The sequence below is a fragment of the Monopterus albus genome, unplaced genomic scaffold (assembly GCF_001952655.1).
Source record: "Monopterus albus unplaced genomic scaffold, M_albus_1.0 scaffold62.1, whole genome shotgun sequence".
Lineage (NCBI taxonomy): Eukaryota > Metazoa > Chordata > Actinopteri > Synbranchiformes > Synbranchidae > Monopterus > Monopterus albus.
Window position 1 is genome coordinate 985987 of NW_018127942.1, and position 15791 is coordinate 1001777.

Sequence of the window (15791 nt, forward strand, 5' to 3'; positions counted from 1 at the left end):
TTTACCACCTAATGAGCTCTAAATTCTACACTAGTTTTACAGGCTTGCTCTGTACTGTCCCTCGCAAACTCCCACACAGTCAGCAGACTACGGATTCTTCTAGAGGCAGAACATTTAGTTACTGGCAAAGCTTGGCCACACGAGCCAACTTGATCCACCTAGTAATAATACCAGCCGCTTAAACCAGTAGATGTAGCAATACCAGTGTAAGGAATGAAGTGGCAGCTGTAGTTTTTGCACCTGCTTAACCTGCAGGTAGTGGATGCAGTTTTCTTTAACTGGTGTTTAAGATGTAACACTTGTAACTAGCTAAAGTAATATTCTTGACAATGAAAATGGTTCAGTGTATCACAGTAAACTCCAGATATTACAAATATATGTATTAAAGCTGTGGTATGTAACTTAAGGTAGCACTAGCATGAAACTCCAAATCAATCCACTGTGCTCCGCCAAACCACTCCGTCTCCCTGCTCCACTATTTCTTGAAAATTCCATTAAATCAGATAAAGACTAATGTTTTGTGAAGTGTTTCTCAGAATTTATTTTGGGAGGTTGAGTTTCTTCTACACTGAACAAGTGAGCAACACATTTTCACTGAATATAACATTTGGCACTCTCTATAACCTAAATTATGAATCAATTAACTGTGGTAAAACGATTTGGCGTGGCATATATAAATGCAGGGATACACTATATGGTGTAACCAATTTCATGTGCTGTGAAAGACACTAATTTAACATGTTCACTAAACATATTAGGATATTGAGAGATCTGAGTCCTGTGACCTGGGTGAAAGCTCGTGTTGGTGGTGACCATGAGTGTGTAGCTTTACATCATAATATAATTAAGATTTAGTTTATTCTGGGATTGTGGAGACGTATCAGACTGTTTGAGTTGTCATTTTACACTGAAGCATACGACAGCCAACTTTCATTTTAATGCCCTCCCTTTGAACTTGTCACACTAGCAGGCATTTAATCAATACGACTTGGCGGCGCTCTTCTCCTATGCTCCAACTATGTGAAGTCTCTCAACCATCAAAAGCTGGACGTTGCACTGACCTAAACTGACCACAGGTTAATTCATAAGATTAACAATTCCCAACAGACGTCATGCATAGAACTGCTGAGCCCTACACTAACATAATTTTTTCCATACAAATATCTCACAAACTGTCACTGGCAGCGGTTGCAATCACATGCTTCTTCTCAGGACACCAGGGATGATTTTTTTATCCCATCACAGACAAAGAGATTATCTCAGGTTTATAAAACAAACATGGCAGAGGATGAGGAGGCATGCCTTTTAATGAGCGAGTAGCCGGTGCTATTTCCTTGCGGTTCCCCTGAGATTAGTGTGATTACAGTGTGACAGCTGTGTAATTACATGGGAAGCCCCCAACAAGAGAAAAGGTGACATGTTTGAACAGCTGCAAACAGTGACATTGTCCCTCTGTCACTTTACTGTGTATCATTGTCTGAGCGTGTATGAGTCTGCAATTACTGGTGTTCTGGCCAACATTTAACTGACAGGTGATATCCTAGAAAACTGTGCTATGCATGGCGTGGATGTAGAAACTCGCTGTGGGTAGTTGTGGTAATGGTGTGTGTGGATAGTGGGGGATGGGAGGTCTCTAAATGGGTACATCCCATCACAGATGTTTTGAAAAATGAGGTGCCTTAGGTAACTGACAGCAGGCGAACCACTGAATAATGTTAACATTATTAGAGCTGTATGAAATTACTTGCAGCTGTTCTGATTATGGCATAGATTTTAAATAAAGCTGCACAAATGTAAAGCAACATAAGGTAAAAGAAGTCTGTTTGCATTAACTGCCAATAAAGTAACACAGGTCCTCTTTCAGTCTACCTCGCTCCTGTAGTTATGAATATGTTTATTTCTATTTTTGGTAGTTTTTGCCATTATTTTCACATGAAACGAGCTGTCTAACTAAAAATGAATTGAAATGGAAAGCAATCTTGACTGCAATATGATATATTAATGATTCACTGAATTTGTGATAGAGAATTGCGTCAGCTAAATTTCCCCAGTTTCTTCCCATAGTTTTCCTTCTGCATGTCAAGCAGCCCACCCCTCTGAGCCTAGCACTCCGATTTTTATTTAAAGCACACATTCCTTTGGATTTACAGCGCTGATGTGGAACATAAACAGTAGCAATAAACAAGAAAAATATAAATGTCTTGTTTTGGAGAGTGGAAACTAGATGTATAAACTTAATACTCACCTTTGTGAATCATGGGCTTATCCAGGTGGTGGCCGGGGGTAGTAGTTAGTGTTGGATAAAGAAAAGCTCTATGTGTCTCATTTTTACACAGAATAAACAATTGAATTCTTAATAACATGGTTTATTATTTCATAGAACTTAGGATTCAGTTTACATTGTATTGTAATGTATTTACAATGTATTGCACATGTGCCACCCCTCTCTGAGTTCCCCAGCCTGGCCACCCCATCCAAACTTTTCTAGATCCGCTCCTGCTGTGAACTCATTTTCAGGACAGGCTTTTCAGCAAAACTTTCTTTTGATATGTCTGGTATCAGCTGCAGGATCTCCAAGTAAAATTACTGTCATAATCAGCAACAATTTTCTTTGTTATTAAATTATTTTGTAATATAGTTTAAAGGTGATCATGACCCTAGAGTCAAAATAATTTAGCAAGAGTTAAGTACTGAGGAAGAAAATGAGTTCCTCATAGTGTGCTGAGTCTGCTAGATGCTGCCTCAGGATACAGCTTCAACTGGCCTGGGTTGAACTGAACCAGTCCTCTGCTGTTTGTTAAATTTACAGACTGATTAGGAAGAATATCTTATTATCCAAAGATGAAAATGTTGAAATGCCTGCAACACTAGCAGGAAGCTACAGTGAGTGCATCTTGAGAAGCAGGATTCTTCATCAGCTACTCATTGAAGTTTTTTTTTTTGTTATTGGATTTATTTAATCTTTTATTAACACTCCCTGTGGCTAAAGGTTTTGTTGTAGTCTGTTATATTGCATAAGGCAATAGTTTGCACTGTTGAAGTGGCATTTTAGTAGAGCAGTGAGGTTTCTCCCCACCCTCACCTGTTTGGCATTTTGGTGGATCACATTGTGGTGAAACAGAGTGGCACAGCAGGGAGACCATCACTGGCAGGTGGAAAACCATTTCTGTGTCAGCATTCACAGCATTTTGCAGGTCACTCTGCCAGCCTGCCTGGTCCATGTTAACCGGTCAACATGTATGCTGCTGCATCTGTATTCAATTTTTGTCACGGTAATACTCACACAGATCCCTCCAAAATAACACAAGCCCTTTTTATACCTATTTAGCTTGTCAATATCATTTTCAGTGCACATTCATCAACTGGGAGAAACCTCTAAATTCACAGCAAAAATATAGTTTTATAGCAAGTATGGCAACATTACCAGGAAGGCAGGGTAAAGATTCATGTCTTATCAACATCTTTTATCTACTTTGCTCCAAACTACACTTTGACACACATTGGCAAATTGTAATTATGCACTGCAGATCCTGTGCAGTGGTTAACTTGATTAAATCAAGCACAGCTGCACCAGGCTGGTGCAGAACAAAGATGGCAAAATCTGTGCTGTTGGAGATGCCAGAGGAATTGTCAGAGCACGCTCGACACTCTTTTTCATGAAATCAAAAGAGTTGGCTGTTCGCTAAATCCTTTCCCAAATCTGCCCAGTAGTAGCTTAGAAACCGTAACGAGGCACAGCCGATCTTTCAAGCTTTGGATTTCTTTATGTGCTGAAGCATCATAAGAATCATACTACTGTAAGAGTTTGGAGGGTGGTGCATGTTTGTTAGCATGGCCGGCTAATCTACAGTAATAATTTAGTTTAAGCCAAGAACATCATTAACTCATTTTCTGGGGTGATAGGTTGTGTACCCCCCCAAAAAAGAGTCCAGTTTCCAAATAACACATCCAGTGTGTAGTATTCCCCACTGTGTGGAAATTGTGTGGTGTGTACTGGTTACAGTGTTGTTACGACTTTGATAATGGTACAAGTAACACAAGGATGACCTGTTATTTCTATTAAATTAGTTTCAATGCTTCAACTATAATAATTGTGTTAAACAATAAATTCCTCCCTAACACTGTGACTCCATGACTTTTCCAGTAAAAAAAATGGCAGACTGTTGCTGCTGCAGTTTGTCTAAAGTTAACATTTTTCACTTGTCTGAACCATCTGTCTTTATTTATCACACCAATTGTAACTGACTTAGTCTGGATTTGGCAAATTACAAACTGTGATCATTTTTATGCTTACAGTCTGTCTGGCCTAGTTGTGACAAGCACTATGGCTCATGTTTACTGTCTGTTTAGTGTGGTTTTCTGGTGTGATGCTAACACGTTTGTTCTGATTGGCTTCTTTAATGGAGAAGCATGGCTGGATACGAAAGACTGTCAAGACAACAGCTGAAAAAGATCCCTCTTCTCTGCTGCACAGTCTTTGCCAATCCTCCTTTGCCACATCAGTGCTAAGCTGTCTCCTGTGAACTCACTTGCAACGAACACAACCCTCGCTATCACTTGTGTTTTGCAATCATTTTTTCTTTAGAACAGTAGATCAGCTATTTCTATGATGGACCTGCTGTCCTGAGCAGAGGAAAGTGTTTGCTAACTGTGAGGCTTCCACAGAATAACATCCTGTTGTCTTCAGTGTCTTGGGCCCAAAATAAAAAGATCATTCTATAAAACTATAAAAGGAGTTGATGTAAAACAGACGCAACCATACCCTGCTCTCCCTGGATCTGCAAGGAAAACTATGTTCATTCACAGTTTACTAGACATGCAAGTCCTCCAAGCTTCTTTTCAAATAAAGTGGTCATGTTGGTTGATGCTGTACCTTGATCACGGATGAAACGATATTTGTAATTTCACAATATCCCGATAGAAAAATGTCTTAATATTGTGGGACTATGACGATATATCTAGATATGGTTATTTCATTAGTATAACTACCCACTGGCTGCAGAATTTGAAACTGATGTAGCAGATGCTTGTTGACTTTGATATGCTGCCACATAATAATGTGGCAGCATTTCAGTTTTCCCATTTTCATGAAATGACACAGGTGAAAACGAAGACGACAAACTTGCACAATTTTCAAATTCTGCTAAAGATTAAATGGCTGGAAATAACCATGTCGTGGGATTTTTACAGTCTTTTCTTTTGAAAGAGTAGACCACGATGTTTGAAAAAAACCACCAGTAAAGCACAATTCTCACCTTTAACTGTCCTCATCTGGCATATTCTTCTCCTTGTTCTGGTGTTTGCTCAGTACTGCCCCCAGCTGCCATGGGATATTCACTTCAACTGGTTTAATAGCCTACTAAGAGTCCAACCACCAGTCGGCACAGCCACCAGACAGGGAAACTTAAATTTGCCAAGGGAGTACTAAAACCCTGATGTGTGACTTGTTTTATTTACAAGATCCAGCTACTGCAATAATATATTCTTTTATTTAATCTCATAAAGGACTGCTACTGGCTGCTGCATTATCCTTTATATATGTTATACAAAAAACACTGATCTATTATTTATTAAATGTCACGTTACTTTTTTTTGTTTTTTTTAAATATCATGATAAATGTATTGTGGACTTTTTTTATTGTGGCAATATTGTACTGTGAGGTTTTGGCATCGTTACATCCCTAACCTTGACAACACGTCAGTTTGTTTACTGATCCAACGTCCCTTTTAAATGTGTTTCTCAACCACCTACAGTATATCCAGACAAAGAAATGTAAACAGAAGTTAACGAAGATGGCCGGCTGGATTTAAGGGAGATATTTTCCAAGTAAAAAAAAAAAAAAAATGTCCCCAAAGAAATACTGTAATTATTAAAGTTGTACAGGACAGGAGGCTGATGTGCTGTATGATGCAACTCGAGATCAATTCAGTGATGCTGTAGGAGCAATGGATGGAACCAGAGCTGTGAGAGGTAGATGAGAAGTCATCACAAACCACCAGAGCGGGGCAAAAAAACTTGATAATGTCAGTATGTCCTTCTAACAAGAAGCCTTGGTTCCTGAGATGAGTTTCAGAAATGAAACAAATTGTGTTATGTTGGTTGTCCTTAGAGGATCTTAGAAAGTTCAGCCATATTGAAAATGATGGGGGGGGGTTTTGAAATGGCATGCTTCCTTTTATTCTGAATGACAGTTTTAACATATTGCTCTCAGCATGAGATACCGTATGTGTATGTGTGTATGTACTTATAAAGGTGTTCTATGCAGTTATCATAATGTGCTGCTTGTACAGTGACAGGTGTGTACATCTGTTTGTGTATCAACAGTTTAATTGCATGGCAGTCTTCCCATGTGTGGGTTTGCATCAGTACAGTATTTCCAGCCTGCTCCTGTGTGTGGTGCTACAGAGAGCGGGGCAAGACCACTGGGCTGAAGCTGTGCTGCTACAGTAGTAATGAGCTGGCTGGTGCCTCAGCATTTCTGATGAAGTCTTCCCTGTGATCACTTCTCTATTTAATCCCTGTCGGCCAAGTTCCTAGCAGCCAGTCTCCCATTAGTACAGCCGCTATCTAATGCATGCCAAGGAACTTGCACATTAACTCTCTCCTGACTGGATTAATAAGAGATTGTGTCCCACTGTGGGGCTTTGCATGAATTTCCATGCTAACAAACCTCTTGTAAAACATGATGCACATTTTGCATTGCCTAATAAGGTCCAGATTCAATATAGAGTGCAATAAAAAGTGGTACAAAGATAGATGGTGTTCTCCAACAATGCATCAGCTTCTACTAGTACCAATTTCATGGGTCTGTAAGGTCAGATCTTATGGCAATATAGATTAACTTGTGCTCTTTCCTGCTGCGTTATGTCTCCTGGGGCCTTGGCGAGGGCCAATCCGTATGCCAAGGTATCTGTGGATCCCGATGCGCTTTTTGCTAACTGAATAATTCATGTACCAAAGCCACTGCTCATATCTGTGGAGGCAGCAGCTTCCCTGCGTTATGAGCCTGCAGTAATGTCACTTTATGGGAACCAAAGCTGCCTTTCCTTGACCAGCCATTGCCACATTCTCACTTTCTGCCTCAGACTCTCTGGCATTTTAAGTTTACCTCTCATTTTTAATCCCTTCCTCTGTCCCCTCCTTAGCTCTGTCTCCATCTTATGTGTCCTTCTCCCACTCTGACTTTTTAAGGACAGGCACTTTATATCTTTAGCTTACAGGTTTTCTTTTCTCTCCCTGTAATATTGTGCTCTCCCCACCTTCTTCAACCTCTGAGGAGGAAAAAAAAAGGGTTCAAAGCTACAATTATGTGGGAGTGGGTTTTTCTGCCAGACGTTGCAATACAGTCCTGTTCTCACACTTCCTTTATGTCAGTCTCCTTGCTTCCTAAGCTGTCACTATCCACCCGACAGTAATGCATTCTAGATGCACACCCAGCCCCTGGATCCAAGGATGTTTGTCATTATTGCCATTGACCCTACTGTACAGATGTAATACGATGTAAGAGCTGGAGGGGGTGCAGGTGTATCTTAGAGATGTAGCCCTTGAGAGTTTTTAAATTTTTTTAAGTTTCTTTTGTTGTGTCAAATGTCAATGTTCAAATGTAACTACAACTGGGAGATGCCAAAGAACCTGAGAGGTTCCCTTGAGAGGAACAGTGCCTTTACTGTACTTACTAATAATGAGTCATGGCAGTTATCCCTGAATTGAACCAGGTTCAAGTCCATTAGTGCAAGAAGCATGAGCCATCACAGATTTTAAATAATTCTCAGTTCTACCATATCATCTGGTATAAGTCTTTCCTGTATTCAGTCAGAATACAGGCAACAGCTAATCAGTATTGTCCTTATCGAACATTCTCCTGATTATTCACTTCATCAGTTAATTTTGTCAATAAACTCGTCAATAAACTTCTGGAAAATGGCCATTACCTGATTTCCTAGAGCCCTGTAGACATAGTCAAATCGATCAATTTCTGCAAACAACAGTTTAAAATTTAGGGTCAATGCAGAGAGTATGAGAAGTGACAGCGACTATGACCTATTGTCATGTACACAGTACAGTATATAATTCTGTTTCTAGACCAGTTGTTGCACCACTAGTATTTTACCCCATCACATTGTCAACTAATGACATTTTTTCACTGTTTTATTATCAGTGATTATCAACATTGTTGCAAATTATATTTTTGTTGATCAACTAATTGATTAACTGTCTTAGTCCTCACTGATTTCATTCTATACATATATAATTTCTTCCTTTCCTGCTCTACATTACCCACAAGTTTGGTTGGAGTTTTGAGTGTGTTGTGTTAGTGTAGTCTTGAGTCTTGAGCCTCGAGCAGAGATGAGAAGTGGACTAAAGTCTGGAAAGTTCACAGTTTTATAACTCCACACCGCCCAAATTTTCAAACTTGTGGTCCTCAGCTCCAACTGGCGTAACATCACTTGAGTCATCTTAACAACTTTCATACAGCTCGTGCAACTTTTTCCACATTTTACTCCTTAAGACCTGAAGTTTGATGTGTAAAATCATTGGAGTTTTTCTTAACTATAGCCTAGTGCAAGATGAGTGCCTTGTGGTTTTATGTAGTAATTTTCCATGTGCATTTCTGCTTTTGTTTGATGAAGAAAAACCTCAAAATATCTCTTGAATTAATTCCTTTTTGACATGATTCATAACATGTCACAGAGCTGATATTTGACCTTTTATATGGTGGTGTAGCCTACCAAATTTGCTTATGCTTTTTTTCATGTATATTATGAATCTGCTTGTTTGTCCTCTGAATTAGATTTTCCTCTAACATACGGTCCATTAGCTTATTAGTGTAGTGCTTTTCAGTAGCTGACTGTCTGATCTTGGATGTCAGATAATCCTTGAAAACTGTACTTGAAACTGCACAACCGCACAAACTAATGATAACATTGAGAACAAAATTATGGCAGTAAACTCTTCACTGTGATGAATTGGCTACTGTATCTCAAGGTCCCTTACAAAGTTCCACTTCCTAGTGACATGCTATATAAAAAAAAAAAGAAACTACACAGTTTATATTTAATGGGCTGACACATGTAAAGGTGACACATTTGTTACTGATTGGTCCAGACAGCCATGTCATTATTCATAAGCAACAACATGTTAACTGTTGCCATGGTACCTTATTTTTTCCTTTTCGATTTCACAGATTCACACAGTTTCTACTGATACGGGCCATTACCTTACCCTAAATTACATTTCAACAGCTGTCATTTTCTGAATTCAGCTTTATATCAACAAAGGCACATAGCAGACCAACCTCAGAAACACCCTGTGTATATGGTCTAGCTATGACTGAGGAGCAGCATAGAGGAGAAATTAAGTCATGCCAGATATTCAGTGAAGCATATTAGAAGTAACACTTCAGTGAAATTAATAGGTCTACGTAATAAAAAGATGAAAGGAAATAAAATTTCAAAATGCTCTTTTATATTCTATTTTTATTAAGCCAATAAAACAGATTAAGTAGAGAGAAAAAATATAGGATGACGTGTTCCAACGAAGACGTCTTTATTTCAGTATTGGCGCCTTTGCCTTTCCTGTGTAATGTGACTGGCATTGCTTTTGATTTCTGTGTGTTAGCTCTGTGGGTGTTGACAAGTCAGACATGTCTCCGCTCCATTTCCCAAATTGTCACAAGCAGAGCGAGGGGTCCTTCAGAAATAATTAGTTTGTTACATGCTGTCGGGGCCAGTAATGCAAATCAGGGTCTAACATGTTGTTATGAGATCATTTATCGATCAAGTCTGAGAAGGTAACGTCTAATTTACTAATGGAGGCTGATTGAACAGTACACCTCAGAGGAGAGAGAGAGCAGAAGAGACTGGAGCTCCCCTCGGCTAGCTAGATGAGTTTTTTTTCTTCTTCTATGTTATCTAACAGCTTGCTAATAGAAATTCTCTCTTCCTTCACATATTGGAAAGATATTCATCACGCTACTTTCAGTAAGGTGATGCAGTAATGCATTTTGGACAGACCAATTTCCCTGGAAGCTTAGCAAGAATAATATGTTCTTTTGGTATTTCTTTTCTCATTTTTTGATATAAACTGTTGGAGTTTCTACTGTCGGTACTAACTCCGTACTTCTGGGGTAAAGATTCAAAGTGAGGGTGTTGCTAATGTTGTTTAGTACCGGTAATATAAATGTTAAAGAGTTGTTGGGTTTTCTAATTGTGGTGATACTGAGTCTGCCAGTACTTCAGCTATAAACTCAGCCAAAGAGGGACATGTAGCATCACCTCAATATGATGTCTGCCAGCGTCTGAGATTGATAATTTTTTTTTTTTTTTCTGCTGACTTGAAACTGAGAGACTTTACTTTTCAAGGATTATGTCTTAAGAAGCATTTTATTGCTTGTGAGACCAACCAAGATGCATGTTTTCGTCAGCGGTGTCTTTTACCTTTGAGAGCTTATAAAACGCATATTCCTCAGGTTCAGTGTGTAGTGTTCTGTGCTTGTTGTGATAGTACAGTTGGGCTGCTAGTTTTAATGCACCAGTACACCAAGTTCCTAAGCTGTCTCAGCTCAGTCAATAGGGAGCAGTTTACAGATGTAAACAGTGTGTGATGAATCTGAATTTGAGGCACATAACAAGCAACATAACCCACCAGCCATCACAGCAGGTGGAGTCTAAATGCCAGTGTTAATGTGAAAGATGGCAGTTGTATGTTTACAGAGGCAGCATATGGCAGCTAACTGGGTACATAAAGACCGTACTAGTTGATCAGTTACTCCCATGTAGACAGGAGAGAAAGAGTGATAATTTCAGCTTACTTGATAAGAATAATGTGGACCAGGTGGGAGTTGCCTTTTACTGTAGCTTGTAAGCTGATAGGAAAATTAGAAGTGGAAAAATGTATATGTGACTGAAGAAAGGGCCATTTTTACTGTATCCTATTCATGCTAAGAATGTGAGTTGTTCTCTATTCCAAATTATAATTAAGTACTGGAGTAAGTATTGGAAGCAAAACCAGTATTATTCAGACCCTGCCACTTGGTTGTCTTTAGAATTTATTTTCTGGAGTTTTTTTTGCCCAACGATCTACATTCAACGATACAAAGGACAAAGTGAAAACATGTTTTTACAAAACTTGTGCAATTTTATTGAAATTGTATTGTGTGTTTACCTGATAGGAAAAACAAGCAAAGGAGGATGTTACCTCACAAAACTCGGAGGGGAAAAGGTTGGGGTGGGTACACATGGGAAGCTGCTGTTGGATTCCCATTCCTTACCAAAATGAATATGTTCCCTAACCTTAACTAAGTCATTCTTCTCAAACCTGATCTATAGCAGTTACAGGTCAAAAAGCAGTTGTACCATTAATGTTGTATTGTTTTCAAAGCGCTATGTAGCTACTTTTAAAACTGCCTTTCTAGCATTTTCCAAAGCTCATGATTGACATTCTTTCCTTTCAGGCCCCCTGAAGCTCTGGATGCAGCTTCAGCTGCACTGTCTTCTCTTCTTCTCTGTTGGGTCTGGAGTTTTTAGTGAGGTTTGTAGTGGTGTCCCTGCTCTGTTATGACATCCAGACCCTCTTTACTACGATGTACACACTCCTCCTGGTTACCTTGTCTGCAAATGCCAGAGCCGTTTTGTGCCTCAGGGAGTATACAGGGATCAAATGGCAACAATTCAGTCTTATGAACCACTGGAGAGGCAGAATGTCTCCAGAGGTCTCCCCAGAGCACGCTGCATGCCAGGATGAGGAGGTTCACTGATCACTGAGCGATGGAGGTCTCGAGGATAAGATCTGACTTTTTTCCCACTGATACTGGCTGTCCCACTGACAGAGAAAACAGACAACATGCTGCTGTTGAAGTGCCTGCAAAGGTTATTACATAGCTGGTGGGGGATACAAGACCTTGGTCAATGAAAGTCAATGAAATAATGTTTGGCTAGTTGGTGAATAAAAGTTGAAAAGTGCATTAGTTTACAGCTAGTCTAATAAAATTAAACCCAAAATACATGTGTAAACAGTTATCATAGAGCAGCACACCACTATTAATTTGGAAAAATAATAATGCCAGATGAGTCATTTTTTAATGTATGCACGCATGAAGGATAATACTAAATGAAGTTATTTGTATTTAATTAGTTGTGAATACGCATGAGCCAAAGAGGAACAAAGAACAGCTACATGAATTTTGGAATCTATCCCCTGATGGGCCTGTGCTTGTATGAAACTCTGACAATTTTAAACTTACATAATAACACTTAACAGTGCCATGCTCACACAGATGAATATAACCTCTCACTTTCAAATCATCTTTTGCGTTGCCATGGGAATTGAGGCTTTTTGCACACTCCAGTAAGAATGGCCGTACTAAATGCTTACACAAGATACTGCTGTTATTACATAAGAAGCATAAACATTTTGCAAGGCTGGCTGGTTTTAGGCATTTGATATGCCATCGTCTCTGAGTGTATTGGTGCGTGGGTGGAGTGCAAACCATCCCTGTGCAGGAGCCGATCAAATCTGCACTGTCAGCACAGATGGGAGTTCCTGGACAGGCAGAGCCGCCTCCCTGATTGTCTGTCACTCAGTGTCAGTCACTTACTGTAGAGCACAACTATCAGTCATAGAGAACACACTCCACACATACAAAGACCTGAATTAGGCTTTTGAGAAGACACATTATTTGCAAGTAAATTGCAAAACTTTCATTCAGAGAGAATTACCCCCGAGAATGAATTGGGAGCGGCTGCCTGAGCTCACTACTGTTCCGCAGCAGCAGTTTACTTGTTGAAATGTGAGAGGCTCATTAGGCCTAGTATTGTCATTGTTTCCACAACCTGACAATAGTCTGTACAACAGTGCTGCTCATATACGGTACAGATATGTGGCTTTTTATTTTTTGAAACTCAGGCTTTTATTTTGTGAAATTGATACATTACAGTGCTGTGAACCATGTAACTGTAATGCACGGTGAAATACTTCAGTTTAGTACCACAGGGCAGTGTTTTGCAACATATACAGCCTTTTAATGGAAATGATGGTAATTGACAGAAATGCCTGACAAGTGTTTAGATGCTGATCTCAGGTGTAACAGGTGCTCTGACAGGTATGAGTGGCCACCCAGAGTGCACTGTGCTGCTTCTATTTGTAACAGATTTATCTCCTACCTTGTCTTCTTACATCCTTCAGTGCAGACTTTGTTTGGTTTTACCTGCGAGGAAAGAATCCCACTGCTTCTCCTACAGATCAGCTCTTGGAGAAAATTGTTCCCATTTCCTACATCTGTGGAGTCTTTCGATTTTTCCCATCGCCCTTTTTAGCATGCAGATGTGATTAGCTAATGCCACAGTGCAGCAGGGCTGATTCAGACCGTTCCTCTCTGCTGGAGTCGCTTAGACATCACAATCCCGGGAAAATCAAATTATAGAGCCATTAATTTGTCTAGGTAATCCAGCCTGTCAGCTGCTCCGGAGAAGTAATCTCCCAGGACTGCGTTCATCAAGTGTGTGATGCCAGCAGAAGTGAAGCATTATCTAATTAACAAGAGAGGACTGAGTGGCTAGAAATTACATCTGGCCTGAATCACCTGCCTTCACACTCACTCTAGTGACATGTTGACAATATTGGACATACAGTGTATGATAGTCTTCTATGAATACCTGGTAAAGAAAAGTCCTGAAGTTATAATTTGATTTTGTATTATTACTGTATATGATTTCCCAGAAATATCTTCTATCAGTGCAGTTTGTCAGTAGTGTGAAGCTGGCCAGGCTAAAACTAAAGTGTCCTCAAGAAGCCAATGTATATTCACAACTTGTACGTGTTACAAAGGATATGAATTTCTATGTCAGCAAACCCTCACAAGGTTGCCTGTTTAGCTGAGTTTACTGTGGCACAGAGAGCAGTTACATGCATTTTGCTGTTCTGCTCATTAATAGTCAAGGGCATTTTGAGAGGCTGAGTTGATGAATTTATTGTTTTAGTGAAACATCCAACAACCCATACTAGACATTTATCAGTGGGAAGCTACAAAACACATTGCCATAAAGGTTGAAGCAGGTGAAATGAAGTTGGTGTTCCTCTTCAGACACACAGGAACCTGTAATCATTGCAACCACAACAATAACAGCAGTAATTGTTTACAGCACTGTGCAGTATAGGCTACATTCAGCGGCACATTCCAGTTTTCTTTTGGTAACTATCATTTCTGACATAATAAAACTGTACTGTACAATGAATTGCTTCTAGTCACAGTTAATATCCATCAGTGCTGGATTAGTTTATTTATCTTTGCCACAGACCTCCGTTGTTGTTAAAAACATATCAGTGAAACACACTGCTGCACCGGGTAATATTTCTCCATTAGCAAACCCCAGACCCAAGCATGACGAGCTCGTGGGGTGTGAACAAAGCAGAGAGCTTGTGCAAGATCTCATGCATGTGCTGATGACTCTGACTCATGCTAACGTCAGGAAATTATGTCTCGCCAACATAGTGGGGTCTGGGGTTTTGTAATGATAAAACGTGCCACCCAGTGCCGCGGTGTGTTTTTAATCATTTTTGAATAACGACAGAAATTTGTCAGACATTAACTGTGAGCAGCGGCAATTCAATTTTAGTCTCTGTATGGAGATCGCTGAAAATACTATTATTATAGAAAATGACTGGCCTTATCAGCTTGTGATCAGCAGTCCATACACATGGATCATGTGAACACATCTTGATTATATCCAACTTCCTAGTTATGCTCCAGGTAAATGTAAAGTAAACTTAAGTGCATGTGACATGATACAAAAAAACTCACCACATGAATACGCTTATGTCTGTTTTTAGATCAAACTTAAATAATTAGATACTAAACATTTGATCTGTCCATAATACTTTTTCTTTTTTTCAATGTGACTGAACAGATCATAGTTTCTGATCACATTTTGTCAAGTTCATAATTCAAGAACACTGTTTTGACTTGGCTTTAACAACAAAGGATATGGCCAAGGACAGATGAGTAAAAATATATTATGACCTCATCTGGAACTTGGCATGTAAATATAAATAAACTGAGCTCCATGCTATGGTCAAAAGGAAGCAGCCAGTGAAGTGATCATGTGTGGTGGGGAGAGAACGCAGCAGGGTATAACTGAAGAGCACATCAGCCCCCACCTAGTTTATCTACCATACACCTCTTGTTAGCAGACATGAATAGAGCTGAATATCATTCTGAAAATATGATTTTGAAATAGAAATGTTCTACTTGGTTATATTTAAACCGGCATAAAGCATAATTTGGCATTGATAATGTCAGCTTATAGGGTAGGGTAACAGTTGGAAAGAACAGGAAACAAGGTAGAGGAGCATATCTTTGCTATAATCATTTTCATTTAAAACAAGTAAAAATTTTAGCTAGTTACTTAATGGTGAAAGACGGTTTTCACCCTACTTTTTTTGCCATGTCAAAGCTTTTTGCCAAACATGATCCCACATTTAAAAAACTCTTCCTCCTCATCTCCTTGCTGCCTCCTTCGTTTCCATTTACATTCAGTGCTCAGGGGTATTACAATGTAATCACATTAGCAGATCACTTGTGACAGCTTTTAACTCCAAAAAGATCTTTTTTGTTTCAGTGATGCGCCAGGAGGAGTCTCGAAGCAGACGTTTTGCCAAAATAAAGACTATGGGTACAAATAGAATACACTTTTGTAATTGTGAATGTAATTATCAGCACTGTTTGTTTTCATGCAGTTGAACGTACCTGCAAATGCGAGAGTGAATAAATGATAATGAGGCATCATTATCATCA

At 39.4% G+C, this 15791-nt stretch overlaps 1 long non-coding RNA gene across 1 annotated transcript in view; it reads left to right on the top strand.

Annotated features, from left to right (window-relative positions):
* Positions 1 to 15791, top strand: part of LOC109962243 (uncharacterized) — a 40527-nt gene extending 24736 nt beyond the window's left edge. The window contains exons 3-4 of the long non-coding RNA XR_002275228.1: positions 11454 to 11868; positions 15616 to 15791. This is a non-coding gene — a long non-coding RNA (uncharacterized LOC109962243). The remainder of the gene's footprint in view (positions 1 to 11453; positions 11869 to 15615) is intronic.